Source organism: Prionailurus viverrinus, chromosome B3, assembly GCF_022837055.1.
Source record: "Prionailurus viverrinus isolate Anna chromosome B3, UM_Priviv_1.0, whole genome shotgun sequence".
Lineage (NCBI taxonomy): Eukaryota > Metazoa > Chordata > Mammalia > Carnivora > Felidae > Prionailurus > Prionailurus viverrinus.
In genome coordinates this window covers 112,485,897-112,506,645 of record NC_062566.1, presented here as the reverse complement: position 1 = coordinate 112,506,645, position 20,749 = coordinate 112,485,897, and the positions used below count along the sequence as shown (strand labels likewise).

General features: G+C 39.0%; 1 protein-coding gene across 18 annotated transcripts in view; it reads right to left on the bottom strand.

Moving 5' to 3' along the window:
- Positions 1–20,749, bottom strand: part of SIPA1L1 (signal induced proliferation associated 1 like 1) — a 365,199-nt gene that overhangs the window by 292,331 nt on the left and 52,119 nt on the right. For 2 of the 18 annotated variants that reach the window (XM_047861070.1, XM_047861065.1), the window contains exon 4: positions 7,346–7,436. The exons of 14 other annotated variants lie outside the window; for them this stretch is intronic. The gene's annotated coding sequence lies outside the window, so the exon portion shown is untranslated. Of the gene's footprint in view, positions 1–7,345; positions 7,437–18,055; positions 18,075–20,749 lie in introns of those variants that run through there. 2 more of the 18 variants (XM_047861071.1, XM_047861076.1) reach the window with 2 other exon arrangements.

Sequence of the window (20,749 nt, the reverse complement as noted above, 5' to 3'; positions counted from 1 at the left end):
CTACACGTGACAAACACGAAGAGGCATACATATATTTCAGTACGTGTATACAATTATATGTGGTAGTTTTTCTTTACACAGAAACTGCTTCCTTACATGTTATTTTCATGATGGCCACCCACTCCCAAATTTGGGGGGAAAGAGGCAGCAGCAGTCATCAAACTATTCACACAGCCCTCAGTAAGTACAAGTAGGAACAAAATCTAGGGCATCTAGAAGTTTCTGCCTTGAATTCATTTAAATAGACAATGTCGAAACCTCTCTTTCAATTAAGCAATTCCCCTTATTAATAATACTAATGCTAGTTGCTATTTGAGTGCCTGCAATATGCCAGTCACGTAACAGTCTCTGTCTCATACAATCAATACAACAATCCTAGCAGATACAAGCAAGGATCAGTGAAGTTGTAAATCTTGCCCAAAACAAATTAAGAAGTGATGGCACTGAAATTTAAACCCAAGACGATCGATCCTTTCCCAATATTCTTGCTCTTCTTATGCTGTATAACCTCCAACAGTAACAGTTAATATGTACTATGTTCCTGGCACAATATGGAGGAATGAGCTTTACATTCATTATTTCATTTAATCTCTAAAATAACCCTGCAAGGTGGTTATCATGAGCCACATTTTTTTCGTTTGAGGAAACAGAGTACTTCAATAACTGCTGAGGTAACACCGCTAACTTAATAGTAGGAACAAGCAGGAACCCAAACCGAAGTCCGTTTGAAACAAGGCCTGTGTTTCTACTACTGTATTATATAGCCTCCCCTTGCGGTATTTGGAATAATTATAATTTAGGAATTATTTATAAATTATGAATTTACTGTTTATAATACTACATGAAAATACACATATAAGCTGTAAAGTATGTTAAAATATGTATTTTGTAAATGTGAAGTGTTAATATACAGATTTTATAAATATGTAAAGTATGCTAAAGTATGTGTTTTATAAAATATGTATTTTATAAACTGTATTTTTCAGAAAAAATGGAAAGGTAGGACAAAATATTATTATCTATGAATGATAGGATCACTGGTAATTTTTTTTTATTTGTTTTTCTAGTTTTTCCTTAAATGTGATATATGACTTACACAAACGTAAAACACACACAAAAAAACCCTACATTTTAGATTGTTTTCCCTATGTTCTCCAGAACCAGTCAAAACTAAATTTTGATTAGAAAACATGGATCAAGTTTAACATACCTCCAGAACTGAAAAAAAGGTGAACAACAATGAAAACCATGCCACAGAACTAAATCACACAGACCCTGGTAGCATGAAGGAAAAATAGTTTTTTGATTTTTGTATCATACTTACCACCCCTCCCCCCCCAAAAAGAAATTAAGTGAAATAGACATATTCAGAATTCCCTCAGTTGGATGAAATGCTTGGAAGAAAATTACCAAAACCAACCAAGGTCACGGAACTCAAGAAAAACACCCTCAGCAACCACAGTACAGAACCTTCATGGACAACAGTCCGTTGTAGTGACTGTCCAGGCATTCGAGCAGATTTAGAGTTAATCTGAAGAAATGACTTGGGAACTCTGATATGTCATGTGACCTAAAAAACTAAGCAAAATGTAAACGGCCCACATTCCACCACACTTACTTTGCGAAATATACACGCTCCACCTCATGTGCACTGACCCCACATCATCTCCATAAAACCTCTTCAGAAGCAACAGAACCATAAACTGAGAGTGGGAGGTGGGACATTTCATTTCCCTAACGAAAACCACCACTCAACTACTCACTGGGTAAACTGATAGAAATATAGTATTTATTTTCAAAGCCATCACACAATGTGCATTCCAATGAAGAAAACAGTATGGGAGAAGGAGGGAGAAAGGGGGAACTTCGACTTTTTCCAAAATATTTTATGATCTCAAACAAATAGGCAGAATGTTAAGATCTAATGAAGCTGGAAGGTATTATAGAATTCTCTACCCTTTCCAGTCTACTTGAAATATTTTTAAATGAAAAAGTAATAAGGCTTAATATTTGTAAGTCAATACAACACACATTCCTCTTAGTGTACCTGTATTCATTAAAACACACACACACACACCATCTCAACATCCCTCCAACTCCACTTGTGACATTTTACCACCCAAGGAAACCAACGCTGACATGAATACTAAACAATCTCTAATATTTAGTTTGCTCTTTTGCAAACAAAGCATGAATTCAGAAAAACTGCCACATGAGAGAACAAAAAAATTAAAATTTTTATTGATGCAATGATGCCAAACAAGTCATAAAGCCTGAGATGTTCTGTGTGTACACCTTTAATCCATTTCCAAAAGGAAAATAATAGGTTTACCTCTCAAAATAGCATAGTTTCAGAACAGAGAGTCCTAATCCCCCCCAGGAAAGCACAGGCTCCAGACACCTTATAAAGTATGCCACCTACTCTTCACACCAGAAAAGTCACTTTTGGTATATTAAAGTGACAAGAAGATATATTAATGACAAGCTTGAGGCCTGAAAAAAGAAAACAGATCTTTAGAGAGTTAACTTCTCACTAAAAGAACCAGAATCACATTTGTATGGTACTTTTGACCGCATGGGCAAAGACGCTAAGTGGAAATTGCTGTCACACACAGGAAACAGATGGGGTGGATAATGCAACTAGATAATCAACTGCCCTCCTCTTCCCTTCACTAGAATTTAAGAAACATCCAGTTAATAATGAAACAAACTAGAAAAGCGGAAGTTCATAGTTGACGCAGGACTTGAATGCATAAAGGAACACATTACAAGCACCACAGGCTGGTTTGAGGTAAATGACAAAGAAGTTTCAACTACGTGTTTCCTCACTCTCAAAAATGACTCTAATACTTGCCACGGTCTCCGTGAAGGCCAACATCTATCTGTACCTTCACCAACCAAGCAAGTCAGATCTTAATTGAGGTGTAATTATTTGCTGTATTTAAGAGCAAATATTTACTTAGGGGCACCTGGGTGGCTCAGTCGGTAAAGCATCCAGTTCTTGGTTTCGGCTCAGGTCATGAACTCACGGTCTGTGAGTTCAAGCCCCAATCGGGCTCCATGCTGACAGTGCAGAACCTGCTTGGGATATTCTCTCTCTCTCTCCCTCTCCTCCACTCATGCTCGCACTCTCTCTCAAAATAAATGAATACACTTAAAAAAAAAAAAAGTAAAAGTATTTACTTTAAGCCAAACACTTTTTTTAAATTTTAATCCCAGTGAAGTTAATATACCGTGTTATATTAGTTTCAGAGATACAATACGGTGATTCTACACTTCCATACATTACCCAGGACTCATCATGATAAGAGCGCTCTTAATCCCCACCACCTCTTTCACCCATACCCCAGCCACCTCCCCTCCGGTAACCAACAGTTTGTTCTCTATAGTTAAGATCTGTTTCTTGGTTTGTCTCTCTCTTCTTTTTCCTTCGCTTGTTTGTTTTCTTAAATTCTACATATGAGTGAGATCATACGGTATTTGCCTTTCTCTGACTTATTTTGCTTAGCATTATACTCTCTAGATCCATCCGTGTTGTTACAAATGGCAAGATTTCATTCTTCTTTATGGCTGAGTAATACTCCATTATATACGTATCACTTCTTTATCCACTCATCAGTTGATGGACACTTGGGCTGCTTCCATAGTTTGCCTATTGTAAATAATGCTGCAATAAACATAGGGGTGCATATATCTTTTCAAATTAGTGTTTTCATATTCCTTGGATAAATACCCAATAGTGAAATTACTGGATCATATGGTAATTCTGTTTTTAATTTTTTGAGGAAGCTCCACACTGTTTTCCACCATGGCTGTATCAGTTTACATTCTCACCAACACTTGTTTCTTGTGTTTTTGATCTTAGGCATTGTGACAGGTGTCAGGGGAGACCTCGCTGTACTTATTGATTTGCATCTCCCTGATGATTAGTGATATTAAGCATCTCTTCATCTGTCTGTTGTCCATCTGTATGCCTTCTTTGAAGAAATGTCTCTTTATGTCTTCTGACCATTTTTCAACAGGATTATTTGGCGTTTTTTGATGTTGAGTTAAGGTCTTTATATATTTTGTAAAGTAACCTTTTACAGATACGTCATTTATAAATATCTTCTCCCATTCAGCAGGTTGTCTTTTAGTTTTGCTGATTGTTTCCTCTCTTGTATAATGCAAACACTTCTTTAAAAAAAATTGTTTTTAATGTTTATTCATTTTTAAGAGGGAGACATATCATAAGCAGGGAAGGGGCCGATTGAGAGGGAGACACAGAACCCGAAGCAGGTTCCAGGCTCTGAGCTGTCAGCACAGAGCTTGACACAGGGCTTGAACCCACAAACTGTGAGATCATGACCTGAGCTGAAGTCAGATGCCCAACCCACTGAGCCACCCAGGCACCCCTATAATTCAAACACTTCTCAAATGTCAATTAGATATAAGGCTCTGAGCAAAAACCTGCAGAGCTCCAAAGATCCAGTGGCAGACTTTCCTCTCAAAAAGTTTACAAGCCAACTCATGGTGAAGGGCATGTAAAACCCAAAGTGTTGGTAGGTACAACTTCAAGAAATGGCAAAAGAACACAAAACTGGTAAGATCAACTCAATGGGATCAAGGAAGAACAAATAAGTTTCCAATGGTCAAGAGAAAGAGCGAGGGAAAGCAATTAGGGGGACGAAACAGAAGAGAGACAGAAAAGGCTACAATGCACATGACATTTGAGTAAACAAAAAGTATAAATTGTGGAAACACATTTTAAATATTAAATTTCATACAAAGAAACACTTAAATTCTAAAGACTATATGGAAATTGTCCCTGAGAGCCACAGGACATGCACTGGCTTTACTATCCATTCAGTGTCTTCTCTAGCTTTGGCCTCATAGCCAGGGACCCAGATCCCTCCCTCACCACCATTTCTGGCATCGGTGAACTTGTGTGGGATCGATCATCACGTGATTACAAAGATACTAGTAAATCTCATCATCCTAGTAGTGTCAGTTATAGGCACAGGGCATGTCAGAGCTGTCACTGTAGTGTGAATACTCACCTTCAGATACAGAGAAGCATTCAGATGAACTAGGAATGACTCGCAATTCTATCAGGCCATTGAAGCTTTTTTTTTTTTAAATCCATGTTGGTGCTAATGCCTTATGAAGTTTTGTGATCATTTTCATTGTACATGGAGAGGTAGGCTAGCAGAGTGACTGCGTGTGTTTGGTTTTTACCCCCAGTTTTATTGAAATCTAACTGACCTATAACATAGTATTAGTTTAAGACGTACAACATTAATGATGTGATATGTGTATATATTACAAAATGATCAGCATGATAATTTCAGTTAACATCCATCACCTCACATAGTTACAAATAAATATTATTGCAAAAGCAAATGCTACAATTCTAATGATGAATTTGAAAAACGTAATAGTAGAGAAATAGTTTAGAACTTCCAAAAAGTGCCTAAATTGGAAAATAACAGCCTTCAACAAGTTATCATAAAAAACTAACATTAAATTTCAGTTATTTAATTCCATTTAGGCCATAAGACTTTGAAGAAAAAAAAAGACAATCTATGTGGGAAATTTTCACACCTTATAAAGCACAGAAAGCAAACTCTGCTACCTTAGTTGGAGAATTCCCTCCTCATGTCCCTGCGTGAGGTGTTCAAACAAGAGGAAATAGAGGCTTTTACATTTAAAAGGCTACCTGGACAAAAGAAAGTCTGAATACCATACATGGCAAATAATGCCAACAAAGCACCACTAACAACCAAATTGCAAAGAAAGTAATTCATTGGCTGGCACCAACTGGAAAGGCAAGAAGAAGGACTCAGGGGTCAGTGGTGGAAAGCTGGAACCACTCCACAAAGTTTCTAAACAACCAGCTAAGGAGCTCTGCCTGCCTGTAGGCAACAAGGAAATGAGGAACTACCGAAGGTTCATGAGGGACTGTCACAATCAGAACCAAATGTGCCTTTATGTATGTGTGCAAACACACGTGCATATACATATTTTTTTCTTTCCCCCCCAAGAAACTTCAACAGTAATGTGGAAGAGGGCCTGAAAGAGGAAGGGTGATGAATAAAGAAATACCAGTAACAAGGCTGCGGCAATTTTCCAGGAGAGTGGGAACAGAGCAATCAATGAGTTTGGGAGAGACCGCCTGGAAAACAATGAGATGTGATGACTGAGAAAAATGGAATCAAAGTCAAAATAAGAAACTGCACCACCATACAATGAACTACACTGTTCTCAAAAATAACATCTAGGTCAAAGTTACATTCAAGTGATCTTTGAGGTTATTAATATTTATCTTCAACATAGTCTGAAACCATCCATCGGCCACACAGAGACCAGTTCAGGAAACAGTCAGCTCTAAATGGGCATTATGACATTTGTCCATCTAGCTTAACTTGAACATCTATCAGGAGATAATTTAAATTTATCAAGAGATACAAAATAACCTACAGAAGAAACCTTACAAAAATAAGATTAACTCAAGATTCTCTGTAATAAATAACATTTGCTCAATGAATTTCCTAACAGAATCTTCAGTTTCATGCTCCAGTTAATGAATTTTGGCATTAACTCATTATCTCACCTTGTAAAATATTAATAAACCTTTTAAAATGACACGTAATATAACATACGGTAAATTATTAACGATACTGAAAACAGTATAGAAGTTTGTATATACAATGTAGTTAGGTTTATTGTCTATACAAGAAGTAAAGAGCTAACATTTCAGCAAAAAAAAAAAAAAAAAAAAAAATCACACCATTTTTATCATGCCGCCTTTTTTTTCCAGCTTTGAGGTATAAGAGACAAAATTGTAAGATATTTACAGTGGACCACATGATGATTTGATGTATGTATACACTGTGAAATGATTCCTTCCATCAAGTTAATTAATACAACCATCACTTCACATATTTACTTCTTTTTTAAAAAAAACTTCTCAATTAAACAATAGAGTGTTAATCAACTATAGTCACCACGATATACATTAGACCCTCAGAACTTACTCGTCTTATAACTGGAAGTTTGTACCCCATACCACATTCTTAATAATCAAAATGAGAGTAACTGACCACTTAGATGAAATCGCTTTGAGGAACATGCTGGTTCCTAAAGATTAACAGACTGATCTTGAATGAACTGACAAAAACACACAAATCCAAGTCAACAATTCAAAGTACAACCATAAATGAACAAACAAGAGATAATATTTGACCAGGCACATAAAAATCAGGTAAAAAGAAAGGGGGCAAAAGAAACACACTTGTTAAGGGCCTCCTATGAGACTGATACCGGGCTGAGAAATCCAGACACTCTCTCCCACCCCCATACTCACTGTATAATGAGTCTTTGGATAATCGAGTATAAGCTTCGTGAAGGCAGAGAGGACTTGGTAACCAGCATATCTGCAGGTTCTCACACAGCACCTGGCACACAATAAGTACTCAATAAATATCTGTTAGATGCATGGATGAATGGATGGATGACTAGATGGCTGGTGTATCAATGAGTAATTGTTTTTAATAATCATGTTGGCCTAGCTCATGTATACCAAAAGAGATCCCAGCAGCTTAGGGGAAAGGGAACAGGAAATGTTCTCTAAGCCACTGTGTTCCCCTCCCCAAGTACAGCTTATCACAGTAGAGTGGAAAAAGCACGGGCTCCGCCAAGTTTCAGACGTAATTACCTTTAGTGGGTCCCTGGACAAGTTACTACTCCATGACTGAAATGCAGAGACTAATTCTTTAATCTTCAAGTTGTAAAAAGCTTAACTGAAATAATATATACAGAGTACCCAGCAAATACCTAGCACATAATTGGTACTTAATAAATATAAATCTCTCCACACACTGGGCCACGGGAAATGACCCTGGTGCTCACACAGTCTGGTTCTTAGGGATAAAGTCCAAGGGAGGGGTCTTAGTGAAAGGAATCCTAGTGCAGTCCACAGCAGGACAGCTCTTGAATCATTTTAAAATGTCAATCCAAGGCCTGGCTCATTACGTCATGTTGGAGGAATTAACAATCATAGCATGGGCCTATCTAAAATTCAACGAGGGGACTGGCCTCTGGAAACCAAAACAAAACAACCTGCATATATTCTGTGCCTGGCAATTTCAGGCAATTGCCAAAATTAAGATTACTTTTCTTTGTTATTACGTTAAATCTACTTTATTGACATTAGAAGTCTACAGTTGATCCTTGAATAACACAGCTTTGAACAGTGCAGATCCACTTATACATGGATTTTTATCAATAAATACAGTACAGTACTGTAAATGTATATTCTTTTCCTTAGGATTTTCTTAGCAATATTCTCTTTTCCCTAGCTTATTTTATTGTAAAAATACAGTATGTAATATGTATAACATACAACATATGTGTTAACTGGCTATTTTTGTTAGTGGTAAGGCTTCCACTCAACAGCAGGCTCTTAATAAAGTTTTGGGAAAGTCAAAACTCATACTCAGATTTTCAACTGGGGGCGAGGGGGTCTGCATCCTTAACCCTGACACTGTTCAAAAGTCAACTGTATTTTTTAGATTTGATAAAAGTATAGATCATCAAGGATTCTTTTCAGGAAAATTTCCCAAGGGTCCTATTCAGGCTCCATCTCTAAGAGACCAATATAACTGCACATTTGGCTATAATTATGCCCTCGTGTATTTTCTCTTTCATACTTATACAGTGCAGCCCAATTATAAAACATGACTAATATCCCCAAAGTTTGTACCCATAATTGAACACATAAAAATAATTTTTTAGGGCCGCCTAGATGGCTCAGTTGGTAAGTGTCCCGACTCTTGATTTCAGCTCGGGTCATGATCTCACGGTTATGAGATCAAGCCCTGCTTCAGATCCCGCTGAGCATGAAGCCCATTTAAGATTCTCTCTCTCCCTTTCCCTCTGCCCTTTCTCTGCCCACAGGCACATATGGGTGGGCACACATTCACTCTCAAAAAAAAAAAAAAAAAAAATGAAGAAAGAATTTTTTAAAGAAGTTCTAACACTTTCCTCTTTTGAGGTAGTAGCAAAATAAATTACAAATTTTTTAAGCTATCTTTCTAATTATTGCTTATCTATCAGGTGAAGTCCTCATAATGAGTCAAAAAGAAAATTAGCTATAGAAGGTGCTTTGAGCATATTATTCAACTACAAGTGTCAGGAATATCTAAAATGTTTGGGTTTTTTGCAACAGGAATCCACATTACTTAAATCAAACCTGAACCCAAAATCATTAAATTCAAATATGCAATTAAATAGTGTGCTTACGGACAAAGGTCATCTTATTCACTGCTGATTTTTAAGGAACATTTTACAAAGGATGTATACAGGTTAGGGTTAGGGGAGGTGAAGAATAAGAGAACAAATTTGGATAGAAGAAGACAGTCCCACCAGAGAAACTCTCTCAAGTAAGAAAGTTCTTTCTTATAAATAAAAATCTGGGTATCAATTATCAAGTCCACAGAGTGCATCAATGGAACAAGAGATTAAGAACACAACATTCTAAGAACTGAACCGATTTACACAACCACTATCTACAAAGTAATAATCCCTTACAGAGGGTTCCAGTTAATGAATCAACATTTAGAAATGAATTCGACATAATTTTACAGAGGAACTGAAGCTCTTTAGAATAGCAAGGGAAGGCACACCCTATTTTGATTGGAATCAGCCAGAAGCTCTGAGAAAAAGGATTCGTGCCCAGTAGAACAACTTGAAGAAATCTAGGACGGTATGTTGGCAGGGAACAAAGAACACACTTGGGCAGCAAGTCCTACGCTCCGCCCAAAGGAGCATCAGCAACGCTATCCACCCTTGCCAGCCTTGATGCACAAGTGTACCGGGAAGCTTTCTGGAGAGCACGCAGGTTTCCCCTGCTACCCAGAAGTAGAGCTTTCTCATGAAACTTTTCGTAAGCCGAAGTGGCGCAAAGCGAAAAAGTCATTTCCATTTCATGAAAGCAAAAACCCTCTTTGGATGTCTTTCAGATAGCGAAAACAGGTATGAACACAGGTCTTTCGTAAAAGTGAAGTGGCCCAAAGCAAACCTGGCCAAAGCGGAAGAAACCAATCCTGCCCTGGGAACGTACCAGCTGGGAACAGGATTCTCTCACCACAGTATGAAATACTTGTTCCCTTGGAAATAGATTTCTCATTGTTAACAAGTCATTTTCTAGTAGACATCAATGTTCGGAAATTTCTGTTTAAGCGTATCAGATATTGCAGGGTCTGATCAGCGCTGGAAAACCAGACTACCGGTGCCGATTAACTGCCAAGCTCTTTTTGAAGCAACTCCTGTACACGTGAGCATGGTCGGTTATAAAAACCAGCCTTTGCCAACTAGGAGCTCTATGCCGCGTTAGAATACGGTATGTTCCTGAGCTGCTCACAGGGCACACACAATTTTCTTTGGAACTTATCTTAGTACGGATTTCCTTCACTCCCAAATTCTAATGTCACCTTTCTGTAAATGCCTATCACTTCTTTACAATTCAAAAAATAAAAATAAAAAACGGTAATTTTCCATTTTCTCTCAGCCTCACTTTTTTGTCCTGATAAAGCATGTCTGGTATTTTCACCATGGGCACCTTTGCCACAGACGTCTTTGCTGCAAGCACTTTCATGTTTTCACCTCATAAACAATTGGCCATAAGGCAATTTCCATAAAAAACAGAGTAACTGGTTGGCAGTTTGGTTTCATTTAAGATAAAACAACTGGTTGACAGTTGGGTTTCATTTCACCATTGAAGAATCAACCGCCTTCAGCACAGTTACTGTACTGAAAGCTGGTGGTCAGTTTGCTTTCATTTCTCCATTGACAAAGTTCCTTTTTTATTACGTAAATGTCACCTAGCCCCCATAACGGTCTATACGGTGGCCAGTAGCCATGGCGGTCTTAGAACAGCAGTGATCACTACAGACACCAACCTGATAGAAAATATGGTGATAAAGCCAACGGGAGGTGTGAAATAAGAGCGAAATGCCAGACTGCACACTGTGCTGTACCAGAAAATGACAACACGTCGGTTACAACAACAATAAAGCTCTGTTAGTTGCAGTATTACATCAGTATTTCTTCTCCGGTTCCCACACAACCCTGGACTATCAAAGGACATGTCACAATATGCCGAGAGTGAGCAACATTGTAGAAGGCTCTCACAGTGCAACACGCACCCGGGTAAAAATAGGCGACCTAGAATTTGGAAAACTGATACTTCTTAAAGAAGGAACAATTAGTAATGAATTTTACCTAATTTTTCATGTTTCATTATGTCCTTTCTAACATCCCTCTCTTATCTTTCATTATTTTACCTCTGACGCCAAAACTACCTCACAGCCAACGAGTGACGCAGGAAAAATGTTTGTGGTAAAACTACCTAGCACACTAACTAAGATGCGGCTCTTCTTGAAAATATAACTGCAACAATTTAATAACCTTTTTTTATCCTTTTTATAATTAAAAAAAAAATTTTGAGTACAGTTGATACATAATGCTACATTAGCAACAGGTCAATTTGATAACTCTGAAAGAGGTTTAAAAGGTCACCCAAGATACAAGTGGTTTTGTGGAAATGAGGATGTCCCACCACATTAACAACATCCTCTCTGTTGGCATTTTTAATAAAGGGTTCAAGAAAACTGTACTCCTGACCTTCTAAGGTGTTAATCAGCCAATCAAAAGTTCAGCTATTTGTCTCACAGATGTCAAATGTCAAAGCCACAATAAGGTACAGTAAAGTACAGTAAGGCCACAGTAAGGGACAGTACAATAAAGCAAATGAGGAATTATATTCATTCACTCAAAAGTTACTGAATGCCCTGAGTGTGCCATTTATTGAGTGCCTTTCAGGCACTGAAAAGTCAAACAGAATACATAGTTCCAAATACTTGACAATCCAAAGGAACAAGCTAAACAACTAAATAAAAAATTTCAGCAATATAATAACAGAGGGATGTGTTCTAAAGTGACTAACTTAAGGAAGCCAGAAAAACTCTACAGATGGTAACTTTAGCTGGTCCTAAAAAAGGAATTAATTAATTTTTTTTTTTTTTTTTTTAGCAAGAAGAGAGGAGTGCGTAAGAAAAAGAAACAGTAAGGGCACCAAAGGACAAAAGTTGCCTTACATAAGAAATTTCCCCATCACTGAAACAACCAAGGCTCAGCGACAGAGAAAGGAGAGAGGAGTCAGATAGGAAGCAAGATGGCCTTTTGCCATATTAAGGGAATCAGACTTCTTCCATGTGTTATGAGAATTCCTATACTGTTTGCCTGCAGGAGCTCATCAGGTCCTCAAACTTCCGGAAGATGGAGATGGGAGGGGTCACTCGGCAGGGAGATGGGTGGACACTCTTCCTCTACACCCAAATTTACATAAGCTGAAAACAACCCTCAGGGTCCTCTTGGTACTAACCACATAAAGAATGGCTTCAGATAATCTTTAAAATGTGGAATCTTGGAATGGAAAGGGAACCAGCAGAATAGTCTCACTTCTTCCCATCAACTACCAGAATCCCTTCTATATACCTCGATAAATGGCTCCATATTGGACAACAACTAAAATGTCCTCCTCCTGTCTTCCCTTCCTCAGAAGCACTTGCTATAGTTTTTCTAACTGGGCCATATTTGGAATCTTTTCTAAAATCTTCTCTAACGTGAGCCCCTCTTTAGAATGGACACGGGTTGGTCAGAGCTGAGCACAAAGAACCCAAGTGCCCTTCAACCACAGCAGAGCACTGAACCACACTGGGCTCTCTGAGTGGACAAGGTGTTTCTTGGTTCCACAGACCTTTATAAAAGTTAAGACCTGGATCAGATGAGATCTGTGGTCAAATAACACACCTTGTCTTTGTTCATTTGAACTGTTCTCATAAGCACCATTTACCTCTCCTTAAAAACCCTTATAATTGCAAGTTAACATTCAACTGTGTGATTACCTGAATAATATCTTTGTATCCCCAGCCCATGGGCCAATATCCTGGGCGCAGGCACAAAACTATCTGACGGTGTTTTGCTTTTTATTTCCTTTCCATTACCATTGTACTATGAGGTCTCAGCATAGCACCTGTTACAAAGGAAGGACTGATTCAATAAATGTTAGATGAAGAATTAGATGTGTACACAAAAAATTACATGAAGCAAGATATGGTAGGTATGCTAGGACCGTTGAAATCAACATTCTGTGGAATCTCAGTGGAGATTTTTTCAACTTACTCTGGGAAGGAAAGGCATCGTGGAGGAATAAAAGACGACCAAGCCAACTTCTGAGTGGTGTTTCCACCAAAAATCCAAAGTAAAGAAAATATCTGGGCAACAGACCAACTGATGAAAACCATATTTTTGAAGAATAGTTATTCATATGGGAAACTGCTCATAATATTAAGTTCATAAACAGGATAAAAAACAGTATGCACGCCCCTCCCACACACACATACACAAGAAAACCCTGAAAGGAAATAGTTTAAATGTTAATAACAGTTATTGCTGAGTTGCAGAATTACTGGCGATCTTTATTTTCTTCTTTATATTCTATTGTAGTTTCCACAATTTTCTACAATAAAGATCCTCATAATCAGTGGGGGAAATGAAAGTGCTGTAACATTCTAAATCTTCAGGCTTTATCAAAAAAGGCTTCTGGATTGTTATTTTTTTCACAGTCATATTTTATGTGAAATGTTATAAAACAGAGGAATGCCAGATTTAGATTTCAGTCCTAAACAATGTGGTTCAGCCCTAAACAATGCTCCCACCCTCCCAAAAAAGTGCATTTATTCTACTGTTTTGCATCTTGACAACTGGTGTGAAGGGACTCGTGTTTATAGGTTAATACCGGGAAATCAGAAGCCAGCATCAGTGACAGCACTACTCCACAGAACATCAATTCCCTTTCACACCCTCAACGGGGCCCTTCAAACAATGAAATACACACACCAACAACACCACACTGCAGTCAGCATATCAAACCTAGGAATGGAAGGGCTCTGATAACAGCTGCATATTATTATCAACAAAGGTTCACCTTTGAATTAACAGATAACTTAGTCTACAGTTAACAAGTTAAGAAGTACGCCACCAAAGGCTGCTACTACCAAATAAAAGAAGGAAACTACACCAAGTCTTCCAAAACATGAGGCATCCAGCTTGTCTCCAGCAATCTCCCGGAAATCTGAAACAGGAGTTTAAAGCACCCTTGTGTATCCAAGACTAAGTAAAATATGAAAGCAGTGGTGGGAAAAAACTACCACTTTAAAATAGATGTCAGACTTCCTACCAACAGTACTATCCTAAAACCAATCCAAATGGGAAGAAAAAGGTTCTCTGAGCAATGGTCATCAATCATGTCTCTTCCTTGTTCTGACAAAGAATGGGAAAAGGGAAATATCCAAATTACGAAGATACGCAATTTCCAGATAGCTAAACCCACATCCCCTGAGTCATCTCAGAAGGACTCCTGGCACAACCCACTTCTTTCACTCCCCTTACAGGCTCCAACCTTTGGCCTACTTGTCCCTCTTCTCTCCAGCTGCCATGACCTACCCACCTCCTAGGGCTCTGTTCCTCTCAGGACTTCTTGCAGAGGAACCTGCCCTATTTCACCCTTTACCAAGCCTCCCTGTCTCTGAAACAAACAAACCTTCCTGAGTACTTTGGAGATTCATCAGAAATCACTATTGATCAGCAGGTACACTGGTAAAAAATGTAAGGCACGCCATGATTAGAGATTCAAGAAAGCTCTTCAGTGAGAAATGAAAATCACAGCTGAAATGTAGGTAGACTTTGGTGTGGAACAGATGGGTCTGGGCAGCTTTAAGGCCCCAAAGCTCCTCAGATGATTCTGATGTTCAGCCAGGGCTGGGAACTGCTGTTCTAAATAAACCCTCAGTCTTCCGCTGTTCGTGAACTAAGCGTATTCAAGATTCCACCACCTTCTGCAGGGAGGACCTCCAGTCCTCCATCTATTCAGATTCTAGGCCACCCAGTTGGGAAAGAAGAGCAGGTGTGACACTGCAAGCCTCTGGAGTCTGGAAGTTGGCACAGAAAGGGTAAGGTTCGGTCGCGTTAAGAATTCACTTCTGTGAATTCCTAGCATTCCCCAGGCTCTACAAGCAGAAGGTGAAGTATGTGTAGGAGTTATCCACACTTAAACCCTTAGCCTACCTGGTGGATAATGACATTCATGCGGTTTTGTAGAAAATTCCTTATGAATGATCTCCCATATATGCAAGATAAATTAGAATTAACTTCTTTGCTTACAGCTTAGATCAATTAAAATCTAAGTGGTGGCTTTTGCTGTGACAAAGACCTCAACACACATTTTTTGCTGAGTTAACTTTGCATTACTTTTTTCAAATTCATGGTATATTGTCTTTAATTGAGGAACAGTGAACAAAATATTTTGCAGTATCTTCTCACTGTGGGAAAACCTTACAATTACACTGCCATTTTCTGTAAGTTACAGTTGTTTCTCACAAATTCAAATATTTGAATACCTTGCATAAAGAATTTATTATGCACTGATACCTCACTAACACACTAGGCTCTGCAGAGTAGGATTTAGATACAAATGTGATCAATGTTGGCTTCTATCCAAGAAGATGTTTCCATAACATCATACTGATGCTCTAGAAACTGACCTCAACTGCTCTGCAGCATTTTAGCCATAAGAAACTGAATCATATCAAAAGTATCTGCCTTAGGGTTTTATTTAAAAGTTAAGCACAATAAAACCAACCATTTTAATAGCTTGAGAAACAAGAAAGCCGCAAAATCCAGTAACTCAAGCACTGGAGGGTTATTATGCTGAAGTCACTTTCCCTCTGTGAAAGAAACAAGACATTTTTCCGTGTGCTAGAACAGAAAATCATGACACATGCCTACTAGGGAACAAATGTTTGACAGATAAAATGGTTATACAGAGGGACAGTTTCAAACACATGTATGCATACCTTGTCATAAACCATCTTTTCACGCACATTTTTATGTGCTTTCTATAATTCAGAAGATCCTAACAGCTCGAGAAGCCACACACACAACTTTCTTGGCTACAGTACCCCATTCCTGTCTGATTACTGAATTAAAAACAAACTTTCAGATCTGACCTTTACTATTTTTAAATAGTTCTGTGTTAAAAATATTTATTCAGTGTATCGCGTTTAGTATCTACCCATATCTAAGAGCCAACAAGTATTCACAGGGAAGTATGTGCACACGTAACATAAACCAGATGGGAGGTATGCAGTGAGCACAAAGTACTGCACTAGGACTCAGAAGGGTGGCGTTTGAAGTCTGGTTAAACCACACACTCACTGAACCTAGTTAAGCCTCGGCCAGGCCACCCATACATTAAAGACTGTTAAAACTTGACCTGTCTACACAGCGGTGTGGAAGGTATGTATCAGTGAGGTAACACATTTACAAACGATCTTAAACTAAAAGTGTACAGCATTTTTCATCATGCAGTTGCTGTTCTAGCTAGAAACCACTAGGGCACCCCAAAACAAGTCAAATAATGTCCCTCTGTTTACTCATCTTTTAACTTTTGCCACTTCCTCCTTCCCTCCCTCTCTCCCTTTCTTCCTTCATGTAACAGATAATTCGCTGGGCTTCTACATAGACCAGACACAGTTCCAGACCTGTCCTGTCCAATACCATAAGCAGGAGGAACATGTAGCTTATATTAAGCATTCAAAATGGCCCTAGTCCAAATTGAGACATGAAATACACACTGGATTTTGAAGACTCGGTACAGACAAAAGAAAGTAAAATGTCTCAGTAATTTTTTATACTAATTACATGCTAAGAAGATAATGTTTTGGATATTAGATTAAACATATGTATTATTCAAGTTAATTTCTTCTCTTTGTGCTTTACTTTCACATGGCAACTAGAAGTTCAATTTTTTTTTTTAAGTTTTATTTATTTATTTTGAAAAAGAGAGGGAGAGGGAGGGGGAGAGTCAGAGAGAGAGCAGGAGACAGAGGACCCCAAGTAGGCTCCGTGCAGTCAGTGCAGAGCCCAATGCGGGGCTTGTTCCCACAGACGAGAGATCACCACCTGTGCCTAAATCAAGAGTTGGACATTTAACCAACCTAAGCCACCCAGGCGCCCCTAGAAGTTCAGAAATTTTTAAATACAGAGAGGCTACATTAAATTTCTATTTAACAATGCTATTCTAGACCCTGGGGAGATTTTAGGGAACAAAACCAAGTTCCTAACCTCATGAAGCTTATGTTTAAACACCTACAACCCTAAGATCTTCAGTAATCTACAGAAAAGGGAAACTAAATCCAGCAACTGTGTGTAAAGAGGACACTAGGATGGATGGGCCACACACAAGGGACAAACCTTCTTCCCTCTAGCCTTTCCTTCTACCCATGGTAGGGCCCACGGTCCCAGAACAATCAAGCAGTAAAATGGTGAGCTAAGACCTTGACCATCTTGGGAAAGACTGTCCCTCCCCTGTTAGGCACGCACTCTTAAGAACACAGCCACTATTAATCCGAACTTAGTGAGAGAGAAAGCTTTTAATTTGGGAGCATGGGTAGTTTCATGGCATCGTTTGCAATACTTTGGCTTGAGCCTCAAAAACACTTTTAAAAGGTTTTCAATTGTAGGAAGAAGTTTCTTAACAAAGACACCCTGTCTGCATTCTAACACTCTCATTTATTATGAGAGTTCTTCAACGAGTTCCTCTCCATGGGTCCGATTAACCACGCCTCTCCCAAATATCTCCTAAATACCGAATACCTCAGTCCCCGCATCACACCCAGAATGCTTCCAGAGAAATGGCAAGAAGCTGAATTCAACAGCACAAGTCATGGCCACAGTCTCAACGTTCCTAATGGTCTTAGACGGTCAAAGGAAACTTGAGTCGGGCTGACCATATGCCAGCTAAACGTAAGGTTACTTGTTTTAAGATTTTAAGGAATTCCTTGAGGGCGAGTTTAATTTAGACCAAATGGGCCTGTTTTTCTACAGCACTCTTCCTACCAAAAAGGCATCGTGCACACCTGAATTTCATATTCCATGTGTGTTAGGAACTTACCTTAAATTCAAACCACAACATGGCAAATGTTTTGCTGGCCCATCCATCTCTCTGGCAGATTATAAGGAAAATCAGGGCTCTCAAGAGATTCTCTGCACTATAAAATGCTCTAGTGGGTGTGGCAGGAAGCTGAGAGGCTCGGGTGTCAGGGCAGGTAGTGTTATCTCATAACTGATCCCATCTCTGTCCTCTGCTCACGCTGTTCTCCCAACCGGCGTGCCCTGTCCCCTCTGCCAACTTCAACATTACACCTCCGTGAGGGCCCAGCCTAGAGCCTGGCCCTCCCAGAAATTGTTCCCAGCAACCCCAAATACAGCATAATCTCTCTCCTTCTTTCTCAGAGGAACCCAGTCAACCAAAAATTGTATCATCTATTTATCTCTTCTCTAGGTATTCAAACACCTGTAACTCAGAAGGGTAGCAATTTAGAAAGTCAGTATGATGCCTGAGAATTTATCACCCTCCCTTTCAATCAGCTGTGATTTATCTGAGCTTTATTCGGCTACAATGATGAACCTAACGCCAGGGACACAAAAAGGACCCACAATCCCAATACTCACGTAATTCACAGCCTAGGTGAGAAAAAAACAAAGTCAACAACCATCCTGCCACCTAACGAACACCGTATTAAAGGTGTGGGGGCCGAAGAGCCACGGGAGCCTCCACGAGGGTTCTTCTCCCTTGGTGAGGGAGGAAAGCCTCACAGAAAGGTGATATAGAAGCAAACACTGAAAACTGAGTAGATGCTGACAGGGTAACACGGGAAAGGCATTTCAAAAGCAGTAAAGCATGGCACAAAGAGGTAAGAGAGTATGTTTACAACTCTTGTACAGAAGCACTAAAAAAAATGTCTTCCAATATATTAAATTATTCGTGTGGGCATTTGAGGCTCTACATAACAGACCCCAAGCCACTTTTGCTATATTTTCCATAGTACAACATAGCCAGCAAGGGTGAGCTCTCTGAAACTAGCTCAAATTCTACTAACTGCGTAGCCTTACACAAGTTTCTTAACCTATCTATCTACACCTCAACCTCTTTATCTGTAAAATGGGGGTGACAGTAGTGCCTACCTCAAAGGGCTCTTATGCTGTTATGAGAAAATGAATTGAAACAAATAATTATCACAAATTAGGCATTCAGCAAATGCTTGTATTAGTATTATTACAACTATTATTTACTTTTCCAAGCTAGACATAATAGCAAATCTGAAGTTCTTGTCCCCATCACCTACCCATGCCTCAACATTTAGAACTTTCTATGTCCACCCAGCAAGACATTGCTTAAATACCACCACCTACACGAAGCTTCACTGAGCCTGCTCACCTCACCCATTAGGGAAATGAGTGTCTCTCTCCCTCCTCTGAACCCCCCCAGTCTGTGGGCCCCTCTTGGAGCTCTCTTCACCCTAGTATCACTACGCACGCGTCGGATTTCCCAACAGGCCTAGAGCTCTTTCAGGGCAGGGGCTACAACTTGCCAATCTCAGTCTTCCCCAGAGAACCGACAGCCCTTTTCACATACGGGCACTCAGTGTTTCCTGCTGAACAAATTAAAATACTCTCCCCTTTAATTAAGTCAAGAACAGACTAGTGCTTTTAAAATTGCCGTAGCATCTACCAAGCTATTCTTCCTAATAAAAACCCTTACGCAGAGAGAAACTCAGTGCAATTTTACATGGCTCCTTTGTAAGTGAATCCTAAGAAAAGTCAATAGTAAGATGTTCTTGAAGGGACTGACAACTGACAAAACTGAGTAAAAACAGTAAAAACTGCTGGGTAAAACAATCTCTCCCCTTTCTACATCCTCTGAACGTGTTCTAATGTAAATTTGTTTAGGCTATTGTTGCTTTTCTGTTCCATAGTTACAAAAGGTGGGACAAAGTTTCCACAGCAATGCCGTTTTCATTGCTTACCCAGATTCTGAAGCCTTCTGTCTGGTTTTACCACTTTCTACCACCCATGTAAAGGAAGGCTAGCCTGGAACCACCCAGAACACTTGGCTTACACAATTACAGTGTCAATACCAAAGTACACAGGACTCTTACCTTTGGTGTCCTGGTCCTCAGTGAAAGTACAGTGGAAAACCAGAATCACCACTCTTTCTCCAAAACTCACCTAACTCAAAACATAATTATTGCTAAGTACAACTTCATTAAAATCCTAAACTTTAATTAGCCAAGAAAAATTTTAAGTAGGATTGGCTTCCTCTTAAATAAAAATGTTTTGACATTCAAGCAATTCAAAGACAGCCTTCATTTACTATGCCGTATTGGTGATTTTTCTAAAAGAAGAGCCCTAAAAAATAAGGTTTAACAAAACAAAAAAAGAAGAGAGAACAGAATAAAAGAGAGCTCAAGTGGTACTTCCCGGTCTTTAAAAAACATATATGCAATTGTTTTCCATAGTATCACACTGAATCTCATGGATTCAAAATGAAAGAATCAGGCAAATAGAATGTGAAACACATTCAGAGACAAGGACACCAAGAACGTGCAACTTGACCAGCACACACAAAGTAGACGAGAAGTCCACAAAATCATCACACTGCAGCTGCCAAGGCAGTAGCAAAACAGGACTGTTCAATTCAATAATAATGCCACCTTATAATTGAGATTTTTTTAAATATTTCTAGGACCAAAAAGATCATGAGCAAATGCACTAGAACAGCTGCTTAAACCAATATCCTCATTTT